Genomic DNA, 25151 nt, shown 5'->3' with positions numbered 1-25151 from the left:
ATTCAAGATCAATTGCGCATGATTAATTGGTTTACCAGTGGATGTTATCATTCCCCTATTCTTCCACTGCTGTGCATAAACATGCACTGTAGAGACAGCATACTGACTATCGGTATAAATATCCACACATCTGTTTTTCGCTAGAGTGCAAGCACGTGTTAAAGCTATCAATTCTGCTGCTTGAGCAGACAAGTTATGCTGCAGGGGTTGGGCTTCTACAATCTCATTATCAATAACTACTGCATAACCTACTTGATTCTTTCCTGTAGGACTCTTTCTACATGATCCGTACACATAAACTGTCACCTCTGCATCATCTAAGGGTATATCAGTAATATCCTGTCTGGGTAAAGTTATTTGCTCCATTTCCTGTAGGCAACTGTGTGGTGTGCCATACACAGGTGTCGGACGTGACGTTGATGGGTTTAATGTTGTACAACGTTCAATCACCATATGAAGTTGACTCAGGGGTATGGTCAAACAAGAAAGATGTCTAGCACGGGTCAGGAATGCTATTTTCTCTTGCAGCAAAATTATCGCAACTGCATGAGGCACTCTCACAGTGAGAGGGTGGAATAATACCATTGATGCCGAGGCCAGTACTGCCATGGCTGCTGCAACAACTGCCTGTACACAATGTGGCAATGAGCATGCCACTGGGTCCAACTGCGATGAGTAGTAAGCTATGGGGCGTTGCTTACTTCCATGCTGTTGCGTCAAGACTGACGTCATATATCCCTGCTTACAATCTACAGTCTGAAAACATCTGTTATGATTATTCGGGAGACCTAAAACAGATGATGAAGCTATCAATCGTTTTAGTCTGCAGAAAGCTGTTTCTGCTACTGGAATCCAGTGTAGTATATCTTGTGCTGCCATAGGTGTATTAAAGATTAAAGCAGACAATAGAGCCGATTCAAAAGCATAGTTTGGTAACCAGCTTCGACAAGTTAGTCGGCCCAGGAAGGACATCATTCCCTTCTTGGTAGTTGGCTTGGGTGCTTGTGAAATTGCTGCCTTCCTATCGTCATCTAATGTTCTACCCTCCTTGGATACCACATATCCCAGGTACTTGACCTGTATTCTCCGTAGTTGCAATTTATGCTTGTTTAATTTATGTCCCTGTTCTGCTGAATATTTCAATAATGCTATTGTATCTTCCCTACATTGCTGCTGGGTAGGGGCTGCAAGCAGGATATCATCCACATAAAGTAGAACTTGACTGCCCCTGGGTGGAGTAAACCCCGGCATGTTGCTAGCCATCTCCTGTGCGAATATCGTTGGACTTTCACAGTATCCCTGCGATAGCTGGGTATGGCTGTATCTGTTACCCTGAATGTAAATGCAAAACAATACGGACTATCTGGATGTATAGGTATTGAAAAGGAAGCATAGCTTATATGTACCACGGTAAGATACTTCTGTTGCGGGTTCATAGCATTCAATATAGTGTGTGGGTCTGGCACCATCGGTACCCTAGGTATTATTAAATGATTTACAGCTTGTAAATCCTGTACCATCCGCCATTCCCCGTTTGCTTTTCTATCAGGAGATACAGGGGTATTGCATGGTGAATAGTGATTACTTTGTGGATGGGGAATTGCCTCTGTGACTTTCGGATATCTTCCGGTGTCCACGGTCTATACACTAAGGGAGTTGGGTCCTGGCCTTCCTGTCCTGCCTGAGGGTTCGGTACTTCAATTAATTGACAGATTTCCTCACTCTGTTCTAGTGACTCTCTTCTTAGTTGAGTGTCCCTAGGTATTTTACGTGTTCGGGATGTGGTTTCAATAGCTTCTCTTACAATTGGTCGTTGTGATACCTCTGTTGCCACAGGATAATGTGGGGGGGACTAGCCTGCCCTCCCGCTTCATATCCTGGATGTGGTATCGGAGGGGGGGGGGTCGCTACTACTGTATTATTATCTTCTTTGTCTACGTATGATGCTTTCGCATTTTTAGTCTTCTGTTCCCTTCGGTTCACTACCTCAATCCACCTATGTGCTTGAGGGATACCCAATTGTCGCTGTTTTTTAGCCTGCACACATCTGCGTCACATTTTAAGTGATTCCAATGTTTCACTAACGATATTTTGTCTAATATACCATCAATGTCATATTTATTCCCCCATTTTGCAGAATATCTCACATTATGTGCTCTCTGCAATTGCATATACTTCGCATCACCCGTCAAACGCGGATCTCACGATCTCTTAGTGCACTAATCTCCCATGTCTTCTAAATGACTATTACGTAACCCTTCTCTCGTACCACGTGGTATCTCCTTCCCTGTATCCACTGTAGTGTCTACAATGACTATTTACTCTACTCTGTGTTCCCCTGATCTATGTCCAAATGTAAAACTACTTGGATTGGTCTTCGACCTGCTATCACAACTGTTAACAGAAACACAATGTAGCCTGTTCCCTGATCTACAACAGAGACAAAGAGGCAAACTCTCCTTACCTGAGCGTCCCGTTTATGACTGCACGTTTTCTTCTTGGGATCCAGTTTTCCGCTTTTCAGCCACAGATCAGACAGTGGACAGCCTCTTTACACACAACAATTCAGTCGGAGGTCTTTTCGCTCAAGAAGAACCATTTAGGCAACTTCTCCTGCGCAGATGTCTAACCACCCATGCACTCTGACCTGTAGCTTACCAAGGGAATTCCGGCTAAGAAGGACCACAATGTCAAATAAGTTGTTAAAACCAGACTGTAGAAATCAGTAGGCTTTTCTAAATGACAGTCAATAACACAGGAAGCTCAGGTTCACAACGTTTTAGTAGTGTACACCAGGAGGCAAAAAACTATACAGTACAAGTATAAGAGTTTTGTCTGACTCTATACAGGAAGCAATTTGTTTATATAGTGTTTACAATCAGCTTTTGCCCACCTTACTGACGTGGTCAGTCACAGGGCATTTCCATCACTATGGTCTGCAATATTCTATTCATACGAGGGTGCTGAGGTAATGCTTTTAAAATGTTTTCCCATGAGAATAACACAGCCTTGCAAGGCACCTGGTCAATTACAGTGTCCTTCTGTAATTGTTGCTCTTTCAAGGACCCTGGACTGTTCCGATACAATAGTCAGTTATTTCTTAATACGTTCCTTTGTCTCTCTGGTAAGGAGTTGTACTCTATCTTCGATAGAGCTCACAAGGCCATCCTCCTCAGTGGAAGGGAGGAAGTTATACATGTACATACATTTATTTTTCTGTAACCCAGCAAATAATTAATGCTGAGAGACATAAGCCTGCTGAACTGGTTACTGCCAGGGTCAGAGTTCGATCACACTGCAGCTAAGCTTCACCAATTACATGCATGATCATTTCTACTGCCATATTGTACAGTACAATTCAATGCATTATATAGTATTTTGCTTCTAAACTGGCACTTCATATGTGTTTCTATATATATTTTTCTAACAACATCCATCCGGCCATATGCATGTTTTTCCGTCCTTTACCTTGGCCGTGGGTGTTTGGCCATCCGGCAACGCTACTCTCCACATGTGATGTCCCACCTTCCCCTTCTGTGCCTGTGGCACCCTGTTAGGACGTCCTGTTTGGTAGGCACATGTTCCGCTATATGTGTTTGACTTGTCTGCATAGCTAATCATCAGTGCGGTGGTTCAACATCCCGACTTGTCCACATGTGTACAGTTATGTGCACCGTGGCGTGTGCAAGCCTATGGGGTTTGGACGGGTCCATACCACATGCAGGATGTACACATTCTGCCGACACATTCACATGCAGACATTTGCATATCTGTACCTGAGGTGGGTTGGTGACATGTGGGGTACATATTTGCCCGTGTGGCACTGCCTAAAACGATACTTCTTACCACATTTCAGGTATGCCCATTGTGTGTAGGTGTGTAGCTGCGCAAGGCTGCTAGCTGGGTTGGGTGCACGGTCGTACATGGGTGGGACTTACATGCTATAATGGGGCTATTGTGTATTACATTTGCATGCATGGGTTCTGCTTCTGGATATTACGCTTAGACATACCGTCCTGTGTATGCGAACACGTTGCTGGGTGTGGTACATGTTGCTATGCACATGTTTGCCTGTGTTAAGGGTATCTTGGTTCCTTCCTGTTGTTATGTCGACACGGCTACCCGGCTGTGTACTCTCACTACTGCTTGTGACCATTATGGTTGCCACCTTTTCCAATGCCCATAGTGGGACATCTTTTGTGGAAACATCGGATTTTGCAGGACAACACATACCCACAGCAAGTAGAGATGACAGAACTTCACTTTTTTGCCATAATATACGCTTATTCTCGTAGCATTTGGGTTCCTTATTCTGTTTCTTTTGCCATGTATGTGTTTCATATACAAAATATATGTTTTATGCTACTATTAGAGGTATATTGAGGGAATATTTTTGTCCGGAAATCTCAGGTCATTTGCCATTTTTCGATTTTTGGCGGGACACAACTGTCAAATGAGGGACTGTCCATAGCAAAGTGGGAAAGTTGGTAACCCTGGTGACCATGGCCATGTCGCTACTAGGGTTGCCACCTTTTCAAATGGCCAAGGTGGGACATTTGCGGGACTCACATCAGATTTTACAGGCCGACACATACCCACGGTCAGTACAAAGCATGGAACTTCACTTGTTTGCCTAAATAAAAGCTTATTCTTGTAGCAGTTTAGTTGCTTATTCTGTTTCTTGTGACATTTAGGTATTTTAGTTACGGAAATAACTATTTTATGCAACCATTACATAAAATATGGGATATAATTATGTCCTACAATCTTGCGACATTTGCCGTTTTTAATATTTTTTATCGGGACACAACTGCCCATAGAGGGACTGCCCCTCGCAAAGTGGGACAGGTGGTAACCTTAGTCGCTACTCCTATGTTGGTGCGGCGCGCTGACATGCTGTGGTACACCTTCTCTGGGTATGCCCACTGACAGTGCATTGCGGGACGAACACAGTATTACGCGTATCCTTTGTTCCTTGGACGGGTACACTTAGGGCTTCGTGGGTTGTGTTTGCTTCTCCGTTTTGTTGGGACGGGTACTATGTTGCATACTCTGCGTGCGTTTCATTCTGCACGGGCCCTGGCTGGTGCCATTACTATTAAGGGCGGACTGTGGCAGTCAGCACTTTAGGTTGCTCATCGCCTGCCGGCTTAGCCACGCCTCCGGACGCATCCTACTTGGGCTCGCTCACGTACACTACGCACGTGTCTGTGGTTGCGGCGCGCACTCATTACTATGCATATGGCGCTACTATGCCGACTATTCACTGCACCGCCGGCGCAGGCCTTACACCGGCCTTGCGCTGAGCTTCATGAATCCCGGGGATTGTGTGTTATCTGACTATCTCAGTGATTACTTGCATAAAATTAGACCCTCTTAGTAAAAGTCTGCATATCACTGCTGGAGCCTTCCTGTGTCCTAACAGAGTGCTCTTCAAATAATCTGGAGATATACAGAGCTGAGTATATTTTTCTGGCACTTCAGAGTTGTATACTGGTAATTGTTGTTTGACTAATTTTATATCATTGCTGGCTGACTTAAGAGTTGTGCACTGTTAGTTTTGCTTCACTGTATAGTTTTTCAGATCTCTGCTGAATATGTTTTCCCCCTCCCCCTATTTCTCTGTGCCTTAAGTTTGTATAACTGGTTTTACATCCTGTGTGTTATCTGACTATCTCAAGGATTACTTGCATAAAATTAGACCCTTTTAGTAAAAGTCTGCATATCATTGCGGAGCCTTCCTGTGCCCTAACAGAGTGCTCTTCAAACTATCTCAAGATATACAGAGCTGAGTATATTTTTCTTGCACTTCAGAGCTGTGCACTGGTAATTGCTGTTTGACTAGTTTTATATTATTGCTGGCTGACTTCAGAGTTGTGCACTGTTATTTTGGCTTCACTGTACAGTTTTTCAGATCACTGCTGAAGGTGTTTCCCCCCCTTGCCCTAATTCTCTGTGTCTTTAGTTGGTATAACTGGTTTTACATCCTGTGTGTTATCTGACTACCTCAAGGATTACTTGCATAAAATTAGACCCTCTTAGTAAAAGTCTGCATATCATTGCTGGAGACTTCCTGTGTCCTAACAGAGTGCTCTTCAAACTATCTTCAAATATACAGAGCTGAGTATATTTTTCTGGCACTTCAGAGTTGTACACTGGTAATTGTTGTTTGACTTATTTTATATAATTGCTGGCTGAGTTTAGAGTTGTGCACTGTTATTTTTGCTTCACTGTACATTTTTTCAGATCTCTGCTGAATGTGTTTTCCCCCATCCCCCTATTTCTCTGTGTCTTAAGTTGGTATAACTGGATTTACATATTGTGTGTTATCTGACTATCTCAGTGATTACTTGCATAAAATTAGACCTTCTTAGTAAAAGTCTGCATATCATCGCTGGAGCCTTCCTGTGTCCTGACAGAGAGCTCTTCAAACTATCGAGAGATATACAGAGCTGAGTATATTTTTCTGGCACTTCAGAGTTGTGCACTGGTAATTGTTGTTTGACTAATTTTATATCATTGCTGGCTGACTTCAGATTTGTGCATTGTCATGTTTGCTTCACTGTATAGTTTTTCAGATCTCTGCTGAAGGTGTTTTTCCCCCCTCCACCTATTTCTCTGTGTCTTAAGTTGGTATAACTGGTTTTACACCCTGTGTGTTATCTGAATATCTCAAGGATTACTTGCATAAACATTAGACCCTCTTTGTAAATGTCTGCATATCATTGCTGGAGCCTTCCTGTGTCCTAACAGAGTGCTCTTCAAACTATATGGAGATATACAGAGCTGAATATATTTTTCTGGCACTTAAGAGTTGTGTACTGGTAATTGCTGTTGGACTAATTTTATATAATTGCTGGCTGACTTCAGGGATGTGCACTGTTATTTTTGCTTCACTGTAGTTTTTCAGATCTCTGCTGAAGGTGTTTTTCCTCCCTCCCCCTATTTCTCTGTGTCTTAAGCTGGAATAACTGGTTTTACATCCTGTGTGTTATCTGACTATCTCAAAGATTACTTCCATAAAATTAGACCCTCTTAGTAAAAGTCTGCATATCATTGGTGGAGCCTTCCTTTGTCCTGACAGAGTCCTCTTAAAACTATCTGGAGATATATACAGCTGAGTATATTTTTCTGGCACTTCAGAGTTGTGTACTGGTAATTGATGTCTGACTAATTTTATATCATTGCTGGCTGAGTTCAATGCTGTGCACTGTTATTTTGGCTTCACTGTATAGTTTTTCAGATCACTGCTGAAGGTGTTTTTCCCACGTCGCCCTATTTCTCTGTGTCTTTAGTTGGTATAGCTGGTTTTACACCCTGTGTGTTATCTGACTATCTCAAAGACTACTTGCATAAAATTAGACCCTCTTAGTAAAAGTCTGCATATCATTGCTGGAGCCTTCCTGTGTCCTGACAGAGAGCTCCTCAAACTATCGAGAGATATACAGAGCTGAGTATATTTTTCTGGCACTTCAGAGCTGTGTACTTGTAATTGTTGTTTGACTAATTTTATATCATTGCTGGCTGACTTCAAAGATGTGTACTGTTATTTTTGCTTCACTGTATAGTTTTTCAGATCTTTGCTGAAGGTGTCCCCCCCACCTATTTCTCTGTGTCTTTAGTTGGTATAACTGGTTTTACATCCTGTGTGTTATCTGACTATCTCAGGTACTACTTGCATAAAATTAGATCCTCTTAGTAAAAGTCTGCATATCATTGCTGGAGCCTTCCTCTGTCCTGACAGAGTGCTCTTCAAACTATCTGGAGATATACAGAGCTGAGTATATTTTTCTGGCACTTCAGAGATGTGTACTGGTAACTGTTGTTTTAGTAATTTTATATCATTGCTGGCTGACTTCAGAAATGTGCACTGTTATTTTTGCTTCACTGTATAGTTTTTCAGCTCTCTGCTGAAGGTGTTTTCCCCCTCCCCCTATTCCCCTATTTCTCTGTGTCTTAAGTTGGTATAACTGGTTTTACATCCTGAATGTTATCTGACTATCTCAAAGACTACTTGCATAAAATGAGACCCTCTAAGTAAAAGTCTGCATATCATTGCAGGAGCCTGCCTTTGTCCTGCCAGAGTCCTCTTCAAACTATCTGGAGATATGTAGAGCTGAGTATGTGTTTCTGGCACTTCAGAGTTGTGTACTGGTAATTGATGTTTGACTAATTTTATATCATTGCTGGCTGAGTTCAGAGTTGTGCACTGTTATTTTGGCTTAACTGTTTAGATTTTCAGATCTCTGCTGAAGGTGTTTTTCTCCCCTTGCCCTATTTCTCTGTGTCTTTAATTGGTATAACTTGTTTTACATCCTGTGTGTTATCTGACTACCTCAAGGATTACTTGCATAAAATTAGACCCTCTTAGTAAAAGTCTGCATATCATTGCTGGAGCCTTCCTGTGTCCTGACAGAGTGCTCTTCAAACTATCTTGAAATATAAAGAGCTGAGTATATTTTTCTGGCACTTCAGAGTTGTACACTGGTAACTGTTGCTTGAGTATTTTATGTAATTGCTGGATGAGTTCAGAGTTGTGCACTGTTATTCTTGCTTCACTGTGCAGTTCTTCAGATCTCTGCTGAAGGTGTTTTCCCCCCTCGCCCTATTTCTCTTTCTTTTAAGTTGGTATAACTGATTTAACATCTTGTGTTTTATCTGACTATCTCAGTGATTACTTGCATAAAATTAGACCCCCTTAGTAAAAGTCTGCATATCCTTGCTGGAGCCTTCCTGTGTCCTGACAGAGAGCTCTTCAAACTATCGCGAGATATACAGAGATGAGTATATTTCTCTGGCACTTCAGAGTTGTGCACTGGTAAATGTTGTTTCACTAATTTTATATCATTGCTGGCTGACTTCAGAGTTGTGCACTGTTATTTTTGCTTCACTGTATAGTTTTTCAGATCTTTGCTGAAGGTGTTTCCCCCCACCCTATTTCTCTGTATCTTAAATTGGAATAATCTATCTCAAAGATTACTTGCATAAAATTAGATCCTCTTAGTAAAAGCCAGCATATCATTGCTGGAGATTTCCTGTGTCCTGACAGTGTGCTCTTCAAACTATCTGGAGATGTACAGAGCTGAGTATATTTTTCTGGCACTTCAGTGTTGTGTACTGGTCATTGTTGTTTGTATAATTTTAAATAATTGCTGTCTGATTTCAGAGTTGTCCACTATTATTTTTGCTTCATTGTATAGTTTTTCAGCTCTCTGCTGAATGTGTTTTCTCCCTCCCCCTATTCCCCTATTTCTCTGTGTCTTAAGATGGTATAACTGGTTTTACATCCTGTGTATTATCTGACCATCTCAAGGATTACTTGCATAAAATTAGACCCTCTTAGTAAAAGTCTGCATATCATTGCTGGAGCCTTCCTTTGTCCTGACACAGTGTTCTTCAAACTATCTGGAGATATACAGAGCTGAGTATATTTTTCTTGCACTTCAGAGTTGTGTACTGGTAATTGTTGTTTGACTAATTTTATATCATTGCTGGCTGACTTCAGAGATGTGCACTGTTATTTTACTTCACTGTATAGTTTTTCAGATCTCTGCAACAGGTGTTTTTCCCCCTCCTCCTATTTCTCTGTGTCTTAAGTTGGTATAACTGGTTTTACATCCTGTGTGTTATTTGACTATCTCAAGGATTACTTGCATAAAATTAGACCCTCTAAGTAAAAGTCTGCATATCATTGCTGAAGCCTTCCTGTGTCCTGACAGAGTGCTCTTCAGACTATCTGGAGATATACAGAGCTGAGTATATTTTTCTGGAACTTCAGAGTTGTGTACTGGTAATTGATGTTTGACTAATTTTATATCATTGCTAGCTGAGTTCAGAGTTGTGCACTGTTATTTTGGATTCACTGTTTAGTTTTTCATATCACTGCTGAAGGTGTTTTTCCCCCCTCGCCCTATTTCTCTGTGTGTTTAGTTGGTATATCTGGTTTTACATCATGTGTGTTATCTGACTATCTCAAGGACTACTTGCATAAAATTAGACCCTCTTAGTAAAAGTCTGCATATCATTGCTGGAGCCTTCCTGTGCCCTGACAGAGTGCGCTTCAAACTATCTTGAGATATACAGAGCTGAGTATATTTTTCTGGCACTTCAGAGTTGTACACTGGTAATTGTTGTTTGACTTATTTTATATCATTGCTGGCTGAGTTCAGAGTTGTGCACTGTTATTTTTGCTTCACTGTACAGTGTTTCAGGTCTCTGCTGAAGGTGTGTCCCCCCCCCCTTATTTCTCTGTGTCTTAAGTTGGTATAACTGGTTTTACATCTTGTGTGTTATCTGACTATTTCAGTGATTACTTGCATAAAATTAGACCCTCTTAGTAAAAGTCTGCATATCATTGCTGGAGCCTTCCTGTGTCCTGACAGAGAGCTCTTCAAACTATCGAGAGATATACAGAGCTGAGTATATTTTTCTGGCACTTCAGAGTTGTACACTGGTAATTGTTGTTTGACTTATTTTATATCATTGCTGGCTGAGTTCAGAGTTGTGCACTGTTATTTTTGCTTCACTGTATAGTTTTTCAGATCTCTGCTGAAGGTGTTTTCCCCCTCCCCCTATTTCTCTATGTCTTAAGTTGGTATAACTGGTTTTACATCCTGTGTGTTATCTGACTATCTCAAAGATTACTTGCATAAAATTAGACCCTCTTAGTAAAAGTCTGCACATCATTGCTGGAGCCTTCCTGTGTCCTGACAGAAAGCTCTTCAAACTATCGAGAGATATACAGAGCTGAGTATATTTTTCTGGCACTTCAGAGTTGTGTACTGGTAATTGATGTTTGACTAATTTTATATCATAGCTAGCTGAGTTCAGAGTTTTGCACTGTTATTTTGGATTCACTGTACAGTTTTTCAGGTCTCTGCTGAAGGTGCCCCCCCCCCATTTCTCTGTGTCTTAAGATGGTATAACTGGTTTTACATCTTGTGTGTTATCTGACTATCTCAGTGATTACTTGCATAAAATTAGACCCTCTTAGTAAAAGTGTGCATATCATTGCTGAAGCCTTCCTGTGTCCTGACAGAGAGCTCTTCAAACTATCGAGAGATATACAGAGCTGAGTATATTTTTTCTGGCACTTCAGAGTTGTGCACTGGTAATTGTTGTTTTACTAATTTTATATCATTGCTGCCTGACTTCAGAGTTGTGCACTGTTATTTTTGCTTCACTGTATAGTTTTTCAGATCTCTGCTGAAGGTGTTTTCCCCCTCCCCCTCCCCCTATTTCTCTATGTCTTAAGTTGGTATAACTGGTTTTACATCCTGTGTGTTATCTGACTATCTAAAAGATTACTTGCATAAAATTAGACCCTCTTAGTAAAAGTCTGCACATCATTGGTGGAGCCTTCCTTTGTCCTGACAGAGTCCTCTTCAAACTATCTGGAGATATATAGAGCTGAGTATTTTTTTCTGGCAATTCAGAGTTGTCTACTAGTAATTGATGTTTGACTAATTTTATATCATTGCTGGCAAAGTTCAGAATTGTGCACAATTTTGGCCTCACTGTATAGTTTTTCAGATCACTGCTGAAGATGTTTTTCCCCCCTCACCCTATTTCTCTATGTCTTTAGTTGGTATAACTTGTTTTGCATCCTGTGTGTTATTAGACTATCTCAAGGACTACTTGCATAAAATTAGACCCTCTTAATAAAAGTCTACATATCATTGCCGGAGCCTTCCTGTGTCCTGACAGAGTGCTCTTCAAACTATCTTGAGATATCCAGAGCTGAGTATATTTTTCTGGCACTTCAGAGTTGTACACTGGTAATTGTTATTTGACTTATTTTATATAACTGCTGGCTGAGTTCAGAGTTGTGCACTGTTTTTTTGCTTCACTATATAGTTTTTCAGATCTCTGCTGAAGGTGTGTTTCTCCCCTCCCCCTATTTCACTGTGTCTTAAGTTGGTATAACTGGTTTTACATCTTGTGTGTTATCTGACTATCTCAAGGATTACTTGCATAAAATTACATCCTCTTAGTAAAAGTCTGCATATCATTGCTGGAGCCTTCCTGTGTCTTCACAGAGTGCTGTTCAAACTATCTGGAGATATACAGAGCTGAGTATATTTTTCTGGCACTTCAGTGTTGTGTACTGGTAATTGTTGTTTGTATAATTTTATATCATTGTCAGCTGACTTCAGAGTTGTGCACTGTTATTTTGGCTTCACTGTATAGTTTTTCAGATCTCTGCTGAAGGTGTTTTTCCCCTTCCCCTATTTTTCCATGTCTTAAGTTGCTGTAATTGGTTTTACATCCTGTGTGTTATCTGACTATTTCAAGAATTACTTGCAAAAAATTAGACCCTCTTAGTAAAAGTCTGCATATCATTGCTGGAGACTTCCTGTGTCCTGACAGAGTGCTTTTCAAACTATCTGGAGATATACAGAACTGAGTATATTTTTCTGGCACTTCAGAGTTGTGTACTGGTAGTTGTTCTTTCACTAATTTTATATCATTGCTGGCTGACTTCAGAGTTGTGGACTGCTATTTTTGCTTCACTGTATAGTTTTTCAGATCTCTGCTGAAGGTGTTTTTCCCCCCTCCCCCTATTTCTCTGTGTCTTAATTTGGTATAACTGGTTTTACATCCTTTGTGTTATCTGACTATCTCATGGATTACTTGCACAAAATTAGACCCTCTTAGTAAAGGTCTGCATACCATTGCTGGAGCCCTCCTGTGTCCTGACAGTGTGCACTTCAAACTATCTGGAGATATGCAGAGCTGAGTATATTTTTCTGGCACTTCAGAGTTGTGCACTGTTAATTGCTGTTTGACTAATTTTATATCATTGCTGGCTGATTTCAGAGTTGTACACTGTTATTTTGGATTCACTGTATAGTTTTTCAGATTTCTGCTGAAAGTGTTTTCCCCCTCCGCCTATTTCTATGTGTCTTAAGTTGGTATAGCTGGTTTTACATCTTGTGTGTTATCTGACTATGCATAATAAACCGAGAGAACTCCAGAAGAACAAGAATTACATGCAACAACCACTTCTGAAACTGAGCAAACAAAAATAAAGAAAAGAGGACCAATACTCTTGTACTATGGTGTATTAAGCTTTCGTTCCTCTTTATTGTATCGGAACTTCATCAGAATGAATCAAATTACACAGGACCAGATTAAAATATCTTAGAGACAAAGCATGAATATTACACAGAATGAAATAACCAATCACAAGCCCAATAACAAAATTGTTGACACATAAGTAAAAGTACAGTGGCAGTCTATACTTGCTGAGACTTAGTTTGAGTACAGCAGAAAAAATAGTACCTTAAAGCATGTAAAACATGTAGAACTCCTAATAAGGTGAACTCCAAAAGTATATATACACGAACATATTACATATATATACTGCAACTCAAACTATAAGCACATAAATTAAAGAGCCATATGAAAAAATGTAAGAGCCATATGAAAAAATGTAAAGAGTATAATTCATAAACAGTGAAACCATATGTAAACCTGTTAAAGGCAAAAATCTCAGCAGTCAGGACAAAACCTTGGATGTAAGGCTGCTTTGGGGACATAACCCTAGACATGAGAGAAAACAAACTGAATAATTGCTCACTTGTTAAACAAGGGATTCTTTATCTGAACCACTTCAGGGCACATTTAAGATTCAATGAATCATTAAGGCCGGGGTAAAATTCAGCATTTAATTTTAGCTGCCATATAAGCTCCTGTACCTGAAGCTTACAATCAGTATCACCAAAAAACTCCTTGACCTGATCCAAAATGAAAAACTTAAACATGGAAAAGGAAGGACAAACAGAGCTGTGTTTTCCTAAAGCATTCGAGAAATCCTTATTCCTGATGGCAGAACAATGTTCCTTGATTCTGTCGCTCAATTTACGGACTGTCTTCCCTACATAAAAACAGGAGCAGCTTACACAAACTGCGCAGTAGACAACACTGGTAGATATCTGACTATCTCAGTGATTACTTGCATAAAATTAGACCCTCTTAGTAAAAGTCTCCATATCATTGCTGGAGCCTTCCTGTGTCCTGACAGAGAGCTCTTCAAACTATCGAGAGATATACAGAGCTGAGTATATTTTTCTGGCACTTCAGAGTTGTGTACTGGTAATTGTTGTTTGACTAATTTTATATCATTGCTGGCTGACTTCAGAGATGTGTACTGTTATTTTTGCTTCACTGCATAGTTTTTCAGATCTCTGCTGAAGGTATGTCCCCCACCTATTTCTCTGTGTCTTTAGTTGGTATAACTGGTTTTACATCCTGTGTGTTATCTGACTATCTCAGGTACTACTTGCATAAAATTAGACCCTCTTAGTAAAAGTCTGCATGTCATTGCTGGAGCCTTCCTGTGTCCTGACAGAGACCTCTTCAAACTATCGAGAGATATACAGAGCTGAGTATATTTTTCTGGCACTTCAGAGTTGTGCACGGATAATTGTTGTTTGACTAATTTTATATCATTGCTGGCTGACTTCAGAGTTGTGCACTTTTATTTTTGCTTCACTGTATAGTTTTTCAGATCTCTACTGAATGTATTCCCCCCCCCCTCCTCCTATTTCTCTGTGTCTTAAGTTGGTATAACTGGTTTTACATCCTGTGTGTTATCTGACTATCTCAGGGATTACTTGCATAAAATTAGACCCTCTTAGTAAAAGTCTGCATATCATTGCTGGAGCCATCCTGTGTCCTGACAGAGTGCTCTTCAAACTATCTGGAGATATACAGAGCTGAGTATATTTTTCTTGGCACTTCAGAGTTCTGTACTGGTAATTGCTGTTTGACTAATTTGTATATATTTGCTGGCTGACTTCAGAGTTGTGCACTGTTATTTTGGCTTCACTGTATAGTTTTTCAGATTACTGCTGAAGGTGTTTTTCGCCCCTCTCCCTATTTCTCTGTGTCTTTAGTTTGTATAACTGGTTTTACATCCTGTGTGTTATCTGACTACCTCAAGGATTACTTGCATAAAATTAGACCCTCTTAGTAAAAGTCTGCATATCATTGCTGGAGCCTTCCTGTGTCCTGACAGAGTGCTCTTTAAACTATCTTGAGATATACAGAGCTGAGTATATTTTTCTGGCACTGCAGAGTTGTACACTGGTAATTGTTGATTGACTTATTATATATAATTGCTGGCTTAGTTCAGAGTTGTGCACTGTTATTTTTGCTTCACTGTACAGTTTTTCAGATCTCTGCTGAAGGTGTTTTTCCTCCCTCCCTTTATTTCTCTGTGTCTTAAGTTGGTATAGCTGGTTTTACATCTTGTGTGTTATCTGACTATCTCAGTGATTACTTACATAAAATTAGACCCTCTTAGTAAAAGTCTGCACATCATTGCTGGAGCCTTCCTGTGTCCTGACAGAGAGCTCTTCAAACTATCGAGAGATATAGAGAGCTGAGTATATTTTTCTGGCACTTCAGAGTTGTGTACTGGTAATTGTTGTTTGACTAATTTTATATCATTGCAGGCTGACTTCAGAGATGTGTACTGTTATTTTTGCTTCACTGTATAGTTTTTCAGATCTCTGCTGAAGGTGCCCCCCCCCACCTATTCTCTTTGTCTTTAGTTGGTATAACTGGTTTTACATCCAGTGTGTTATCTGAATATCTCAAGGATTACTTACATAAAAATTAGACCCTCTTTGTAAATGTCTGCATATCATTGCTGGAGCCTTCACCTGTCCTGACAAAGTGCTATTCAAACTATCTGGAGATATACAGAGCTGAGTATATTTTTCTGGCACTTCAGAGTTGTGTACTGGTAACTGTTGTTTTACTAATTTTATATCATTGCTGGCTGACTTCAGAAATGTGCACTGTTATTTTTGCTTCACTGTATAGTTTTTCAGCTCTCTGCTGAAGGTGTTTTCCCCCACCCCCTATTCCCCTATTTCTCTGTGTCTTAAGTTGGTATAACTGGTTTTACATCCTGTATGTTATCTGACTATCTCAAGGACTACTTGCATAAAATTAGACCCACTAACTAAAAGTCTGCATATCATTGCTGGAGCCTGCCTTTGTCCTGTCAGAGTCCTCTTCAAACTATCTTGAGATATGTAGAGCTGAGTATGTGTTTCTGGCACTTCAGGGTTGTGTACTGGTAGTTGATGTTTGACTAATTTTATATCATTGCTGTCTGAGTTCAGAGTTGTGCACTGTTATTTTGGCTTCACTGCATAGATTTTCAGATCTCTGCTGAAGGTGTTTTCCCCCCCTTGCCCTATTTCTCTGTGTCTTTAGTTGGTATAACTTGTTTTACATCCTGTGTGTTATCTGACTACCTCAAGGATTACTTGCATAAAATTAGACCCTCTTAGTCAAAGTCTGCATATCATTGCTGGAGCCTTCCTGTGTCCTGACAGAGTGCTCTTCAAACTATCTTGAAATATAAAGAGCTGAGTATATTTTTCTGGCACTTCAGAGTTGTGCACTGGTAATTGTTGTTGCACTAATTTTATATCATTGCTGGCTGACTTCAGAGTTGTGCTCTGTTATTTTTGCTTCACTGTATAGTTTTTCAGATTTCTGCTGAAGGTGTTTTTCCCCCTTCCCCCTATTTCTCCATGTCATAAGTTGCTGCAATTGGTTTTACATCCTGTGTGTTATCTGACTATCTCAAGAATTACTTGCAAAAAATTAGACCCTCTTAGTAAAATTCTGCATATCATTGCTGGAGACTTCCTGTGCCCTGACAGAGTGCGCTTCAAACTATCTTGCAATGTACAGAGCTTAGTATATTTTTCTGGCACTTCAGAGTTGTACACTGGTAATTGTTGTTTGACTTATTTTATATCATTGCTGGCTGAGTTCAGAGTTGTGCACTGTTATTTTTGCTTCACTGTACAGTTTTTCAGGTCTCTGCTGAAGGTGTCCCCCCCTCCCTATTTCTCTGTGTCTTAAGTTGGTATAACTGGTTTTACATCTTGTGTGTTATCTGACTATCTCAGTGATTACTTGCATAAAATTAGACCCACTTAGTAAAAGTCTGCATATCATTGCTGGAGCCTTCCTGTGACCTGACAGAGAGCTCTTCAAACTATCGAGAGATATACAGAGCTGAGTATATTTTTCTGGCACTTCAGAGTTGTGCACTGGTAATTGTTGATTTACTAATTTTATATCATTGCTGCCTGACTTCAGAGTTGTGCACTGTTATTTTTGCTTCACTGTATAGTTTTTCAGATCTCTGCTGAAGGTGTTTTCCCCCCTCCCCCTATTTCTCTATGTCTTAAGTTGGTATAACTGGTTTTACATCCTCTGTGTTATCTGACTATCTCAAAGATTACTTGCATAAAATTAGACCCTCTTAGTAAAACTCTGCACATCATTGTTGGAGCCTTCCTTTGTCCTGGCAGAGTCCTGTTCAAACTATCTGGAGATATATAGAGCTGAGTATGTTTTTCTGGCACTTCAGAGTTTTCTACTAGTAATTGATGTTTGACTAATTTTATATCATTGTTGACTGAGTTCAGAATTGTGCACTATTTTGGCTTCACTGTATAGTTTTTCAGATCACTGCTGAAGATGTTTTTCCCCCCTCGCCCTATTTCTGTGTGTCTTTAGTTGGTATAACTTGTTTTGCATCCTGTGTGTTATTAGACTATCTCAAGGACTACTTGCATAAAATTAGACCCTTTTAGTAAAAGTCTGCATATCATTGCTGGAGCCTTCCTGTGTCTTCACAGAGTGCTGTTCAAACTATCTGGAGATATACAGAGTTGAGTATATTTTTCTGGCACTTCAGTGTTGTGTACTGGTAATTGTTGTTTGTATAATTTTATATCATTGTTGGCTAACGTCAGAGTTGTGCACTGTTATTTTGGCTTCACTGTATAGTTTTTCAGTTCTCTGCTGAAGGTGTTTTTCCCCCTTCCCCTATTTCTTTGTGTCTTAAGTTAGAATAACTGGTTTTACATCCTGTGTGTTATCTGACTATCTCAAGGATTACTTGCATAAAATTAGGCCCTCTTTGTAAAAGTCTGCATACCATTGCTGGAGCCCTCCTGTGTCCTGACAGTGTGCACTTCAAACTATCTGGAGATATGCAGAGCTGAGTATATTTTTCTGGCACTTCAGAGTTGTGCACTGTTAATTGCTGTTTGACTAATTTTATATCATTGCTGGCTGACTTCAGAGTTGTACACTGTTATTTTGGATTCACTGTATAGTTTTTCAGATTTCTGCTGAAAGTGTTTTCCTCCTCCGCCTATTTCTATGTGTCTTAAGTTGGTATAACTGGTTTTACATCATGTGTGTCATCCAACTATTTCAAGGATTACTTGCATAAAATTAGACCCTTTTAGTAAAAGTCAGCATATCACTGCTGAAGCCTTCCTGTGTCCAGACAGAGTGCTCTTCAAACTGTCTGGAGATATACAGAACTGAGTATATTTTTCTGGCACTTCAGAGTTGTGCACTGATAATTGTTGTTTGACTAATTTTATATCATTGCTGGCTGGCTTCAGAGTTGTGCACTGTTATTTTTGCTTCACGGTATAGTTTTTCAGATCTCTGCTGAAGGTGTTTTCCCCCCTCCACCTTTTTCTCTGTGTCTTAAATTGGTATAACTGGTTTTACATCCTGTGTGTTATCTGAATATCTCAAGGATTACTTACATAAAAATTAGACCCTCTTTGTAAATGTCTGCATATCATTGCTGGAGCCTTCCCCTGTCCTGACAGAGTGCTATTCAAACTATCTGGAGATATACAGAGCTGAGTATATTTTTCTGGCACTTCAGAGTTGTGTACTGGTAACTGTTGTTTTACTAATTTTATATAATTGCTGGCTGACTTCAGAAATGTGCACTGTTATTTTTGCTTCACTGTATAGTTTTTCAGCTCTCTGCTGAAGGTGTTTTCCCCGTCCCCCTATTGCCCTATTTCTCTGTGTCTTAAGTTGGTATAACTGGTTTTGCATCCTGTATGTTATCTGACTATCTCAAGGACTACTTGCATAAAATTAGACCCTCTAAGTAAAAGTCTGCATATCATTGCTGGAGCCTGCCTTTGTCCTGCCAGAGTCCTCTTCAAACTATCTTGAGATATGTAGAGCTGAGTATGTGTTTCTGGCACTTCAGAGTTGTGTACTGGTAGTTGATGTTTGACTAATTTTATATCATTGCTGGCTGAGTTCAGAGTTGTGCACTGTTATTTTGGCTTCACTGCATATATTTTCAGATCTCTGCTGAAGGTGTTTTCCCCCCTCGCCCTATTTCTCTGTGTCTTTAGTTGGTATAACTTGTTTTACATCCTGTGTGTTATCTGACTACCTCAAGGATTACTTGCATAAAATTATACCCTCTTAGTAAAAGTCTGCATATCCTTGCTGGAGCCTTCCTGTGTCCTGACAGAGAGCTCTTCAAACTATCGAGAGATATACAGAGCTGAGTATATTTCTCTGGCACTTCAGAGTTGTGCACTGGTAAATGTTGTTTGACTAATTTTATATCATTGCTGGCTGACTTCAGAGTAGTGCACTGTTATTTTTGCTTCACTGCATAGTTTTTCAGATCTTTGCTGAAGGTGTTTCCCCCCCTCCCCCTATTTCTCTGTGTCTTAAATTGGAATAATCTATCTCAAAGATTACTTGCATAAAATTAGATCCTCTTCGTAAAAGCCTGCATATCATTGCTGGAGCTTTTCTGTGTCCTGGCAGTGTGCTCTTCAAACTATCTGGAGATATACAGAGCTGAGTATATTTTTCTGGCACTTCAGTGTTGTGTACTGGTCATTGTTGTTTGTATAATTCTAAATAATTGCTGGCTGGCTTCAGAGTTGTGCACCGTTATTTTTGCTTCACTGTATAGTTTTTCAGCTCTCTGCTGAATGTGTTTTCTCCCTCCCCCTGTTCTCCTATTTCTCTGTGTCTTTAGTTGGTATAACTGGTTTTACATCCTGTGTGTTATCTGACCATCTCAAGGATTACTTGCATAAAATTAGACCCTCTTAGTAAAAGTCTGCATATCCTTGTTGGAGCCTTCCTGTGTCCTGACAGAGAGCTCTTCAAACTATCGAGAGATATACAGAGCTGAGTATATTTCTTTGGCACTTCAGAGTTGTGCACTGGTAAATGTTGTTTGACTAATTTTATATCATTGCTGGCTGACTTCAGAGTTGTGCACTGTTATTTTTGCTTCACTGTATAGTTTTTCAGATCTTTGCTGAAGGTGTTTTCCGCCCTCCCCCTATTTCTCTCTGTCTTAAATTGGAATAATCTATCTCAAAGATTACTTGCATAAAATTAGACCCTCTTAGTAAAAGCCTGCATATCATTGCTGGAGCTTTGCTGTGTCCTGACAGAGAGCTCTTCAAACTATCGAGAGATATACAGAGCTGAGTATATTTTTCTGGCACTTCAGAGTTGTGCACTGGTAATTGTTGTTTGACTCATTTTATATAATTGCTGCCTGACTTCAGAGTTGTGCACTGTTATTTTTGCTTCACTGTATAGTTTTTCAGACCTCTGCTGAAGGTGTTTTCCCCCCTCCCCCTATTCCTCTATGTCTTAAGTTGGTATAACTGGTTTTACATCCTGTGTGCTATCTGACTATCTCAAAGATTCCTTGCATAAAATTAGACCCTCTTAGTAAAAGACTGCACATCATTGGTGGAGCCTTCCTTTGTCCTGACAGAGTCCTCTTCAAACTATCAGGAGATATATAGAGCCGAGTATGTTTTTCTGGCACTTCAGAGTTGTCTACTAGTAATTGATGTTTGATTAATCTTATATCATTGCTGGCTGAGTTCAGAATTGTGCACTATTTTGGCTTCACTGTATAGTTTTTCAGATCACTGCTGAAGATGTTTCCCCCCCCCCCCTCGCCCTATTTCTCTGTGTCTTTAGTTGGTATAACTTGTTTTGCATCCTGTGTGTTATTAAACTATCTCAAGGACTACTTGCATAAAATTAGACCCTCTTAGTAAAAGTCTGCATATCCTTGCTGGAACCTTCCTGTGTCCTGACAGAGAGCTGACAGTGAATAACATTGAGCAGCTTCCCTGCCCCCCGTAGGAGTGGTTACTGACTTGAAACTGTAGTTTTATTGTCCGTTTTGGGTCTATTCCTGCTTCTTTCTAGCCCCTGCTATCAAGCACGCCTTAACGTGCTTTAGCGCGATTTAGCGCGGAGTTGCCACTAGAGCAGCATCGGGCAGCGCCGGTTTAACAAGGTTAAACTTTTTCTGGCTCCATAAAGTCTGTTCTTCAATTTTTCCCTTAGAACTGCTCTGTTAGGAACCTAAACAGTTTACACCTTCACTAAATAGCGCATCACTTGTTCCTAATTGCTTTTTCTTCTCAAAAAGCTCAGCACTTGTCTTAAAAGCCTATCCCTTGTCTTATAAGCATTTTCTTTGCAGGTCAAGCACTCCTATATTATACAAATCCCTCACTTGCAAACCCCCCCAGGAGTGCCCACTTCCCTGCTAAGCCCCCTACTTTTCTGTCTCATACCAACTCATAATTCTTTCTAGCATGTCGAAGGGTCAGATGCTGGCGTCCTCTCCTGCCCAGTTGGTGAATCTGGGAATTCTGAGGCAATGTTACAATTGCCTCATGTACACGGACAACCCTCTCCTCCTCCCACATAACACTAACACTTGCGAGAGATGCAGCTATTTAGCCAAACTGGAGGCTGAGCTCTCTCAACTCAGGACTGGCAAGACCAGGCAGGAGGAGAAGGCAACTACACACACCACAATACAAGTCTCACATAACTCAACCACACCACTGAATCAAACACATAAACACACTAAGACATATTCGAGGCTCTGAGTAAAATTTACCTAAACACCAAAGGCCTCCAACCCAGACACCCAAGCAACTGCAAACTCACGCCACCACACAAACAACACATAAAAAACTAAATCAGTGTGCAAAGCAGTCACTGCCCTTAAGGCCAAATACAACACCAAACATACTTGTCATAGGTGACTCCATAGTCAGACACACTGACGTCCCACTCACCAGGCTGAACAAGGAGAAGGTCACGGTAAGCTGCCTATCGGGCGCTAGAATCCGCCACATAACACAAGCACTCAGGTCACTCCACGGCAAGTACAAGTATGACACAGTCATTGTCCATGCTGGTGTGAATGACCTGAGACATACCTCCCTGGACTACATGAAAAGAGACATAGAGGAGCTCTCTGATTATGTACCCAGGCAGGTATGACCCTGACCCTGAGCAGTATCCTTCCTTCACCACGAATGATGCCACAATATAGTGACAAGATGATCAGCTTTAACAATTGGCTTAAATGCTGGTGTCATTCAAAGGGGATCCAGTGTCTGTCTGCTTGGGATGACATGCTTGACAAGCCACGCTGCTTCACAAGGGACGGCTTGCACCTGTCACCCCTGGGATTCTGGATATTGGCTAAGGCTCTTGCCACCCCCATAGTGCCTTTTTTAGGCAAGGCTCAAATTCTAAACCTACCATCCTAGAAAACAAAAACGGGAAGAAACTAAGGGTAATGCTGCTCAATGCCAGAAGTCTAAATCTCAAAATGCACGCACTCGAGGCCCTTCTCAGTATGGAGAACATCGATGTCTGTGCTGTGACTGAAACCTGGTTCAAGGCTCCTGAGAGCACCCCGGCACTATCAGGTTTTACCTCATATCATGCGTTCTGGCCCCAAAACCCGGACCATACCACAAAAGGAGGGGGTGTATCCATATTCATCAAGGATACCCACACCTCCAGGTTGGTGGCTACGCACGAAGCATCAGAAACCATCCAGGTGCAATTAACCATAGGCAAAACTGCTCTACAATTTGCAGCATGCTACAGGCCACCCTCTCAAACTCAGGAAACCCACACAGCCTTCCTGAAGACACTGGAGGGTATAAATGTATCACCAAACACCATCATATTGGGTGACTTCAACTACCCGAATATAGACTGGGAATATTACTCAAGCCCCAACTTTCTAGCCCAAAGGTTCCTGGAGTTCATAAATTCAAATGCCATGGAACAACTAGTCACCGTCCCCACAAGAGGAGAAAATATACTAGATCTCATCATCACAAACATGGGGACAAAATGCTCCACACCGGAAGTATATCCCTCTTTGGTGAGATCAGATCATAAACTAATCTCACTAGAAATCCACATCCCGCCCCCACCCCAAACAAAAAAGACCACAGTGAAGAACTTCTCTAAAGCAAACTTCACACTACTCAAGACAGGTGTGGTATCCTTCAAGGCCCCCGAGCCAATGGAAACCACAACCCAAGCTGCGGAAGCCCTTACAAATGCCTTCTATGAACACCTTCAGGCAATCCCAAATAAAACCAAGACTCTTTCCACCAAGGGCAAACGTCCAGTCTGGTGGACCCCAGCCATAAACAAACTTTACAATAAGAGGAGAAAGCTATTACATAATAGAGCAAAATCCCAAAAAGGGAAGGCATCTTTGATCAGTACTAGCAAGAAACTACGATCCCTCATAAAATCATCAAAGGCCAACTTTGAGAAAAAAATTGCCATAGATTCAAAAGACAATCATAAGGCCTTCTTCAGCTATGTCAGAAACTTGGGTGGAAACTCCCAGATATGCTCAGAATTAGTCCAAAATGATGCAAAAATCACTGAGCCCACAGACATTGCCAACATACTGGCAGACAGGTTCAGCGCAAACTTCACCCCCCCCCTCTCCCCCCCAAAGGAGAGATAACTATCCCAACAGAGTGTAGCCTACCAGACATCTCAAATGTGCAGGTGAAAGCTGCTCTCTCTAAAGCTAAAAACACAGCATCAATGGGACCGGATGGTGTCCCCGGCTGTGTGCTACATGAACTCAATTAAGAACTAAACCCGCACATAAGGCAGCTGTTTAATCTTAGCCTTACCACAGGATATGTGCCCAAGGAGTGGCGTACGGCAACTGTGGTCCCACTCCACAAAGGTGGTGCCTCTACGGACCCTGGTAATTACCACCCCATAAGCTTAACAAGCCTGGTCTGCAAAGCTATGGAGAGGATCATAATGGAACTCATAAACAAGGACATAGGGGACATGCAGACCTTGGACCCAACCCAGTTTGGCTTTGTCAAGGGCAGATCTTGCCTTTTGAACCTGGTCGACTTCTTCAAAACAGTTACCAAGGCCATTGATGAGGGAAAGGCAGCCCATACATTCTACCTTGACCTTGCAAAAGCTTTCGACACAATACCCCACTCGGGTATCATAGAGAAACTTACCAGCTTAAATGTAAACCCATATGTCACAAGATGGGTTGCAAACTGGCTAAAGGACAGAACCCACAGGGTTAGAGTTGCTGGAGCCATGTCAGACTCCAAGCCGGTTACAAGTGGTGTCCCACAGGGCTCAGTCCTTGGCCCCCTATTGTTTGGCATCTACTTCTCAGAAATACAGGCAAACATAGGAGGACTATGGCTGACAAAGTTTGCGGATGACTGCAAACTGGGTGCCATAGTGGATAGTACATCGGACACAGACATCCTTCAGAGGGGTCTCACGGAAACTGATAGCTGGTGCCAGAGCCATGGCCTGAAGTTAAACGCAAAAAAGTGTATAGTCATACCCTTCGGGAAAAACAAGGTAACCCCAAGCTACCATATAGGTGGCAACCCACTAAGCACGGAAGAGGTTATCAGGGACCTGGGTACCCAGGTTGACAGTGGCCTCTTGTTTGACACTCACGTTGCTAAAGTGGTTCGAAAGACCTTCTACATTGCCCATCTGATCATGAAGGGATTCACATCCAGATCAAGTGAGGTCATTGTTCCCCTGTACTCTTCACTTATCAGACCAATGATCGAGTACAATGCCCCATTCGGGATGTATCTCACCCGACGCCTGCAGCAATTGGAGAGACCCCAAAAGTTCCTCACCAAAAGGATAAAGGGACTCCAAAACCTGTCATATACTGCCAGACTGAAGAAACTCCAACTCTATTCAGTTGCATACCGTCTGCTCAGAGGTGATCTGTGCCTGACATACAAGGCCATGACCAACCCGGAATTAATGGACATGCTCCACCTCAAAAAATCCAAATCCACCAGAACCACTAGAGCAAGTGACTTAAACCTTAGCATGGATATAAATAGGACGTGCTGGAGGGATAGATTTATCACCCAGAGACTCCCCATGCTGTGGAATAAAATCCCGGTCCATGTGAGGCAGAGCACCTC

The sequence above is a fragment of the Protopterus annectens genome, chromosome 2.part2, assembly GCF_019279795.1.
Source record: "Protopterus annectens isolate FY-2018-M chromosome 2.part2, PAN1.0, whole genome shotgun sequence".
In the NCBI taxonomy this organism is placed as follows: Eukaryota; Metazoa; Chordata; order Ceratodontiformes; family Protopteridae; genus Protopterus; species Protopterus annectens.
This window is presented reverse-complemented; position numbering follows the sequence as displayed.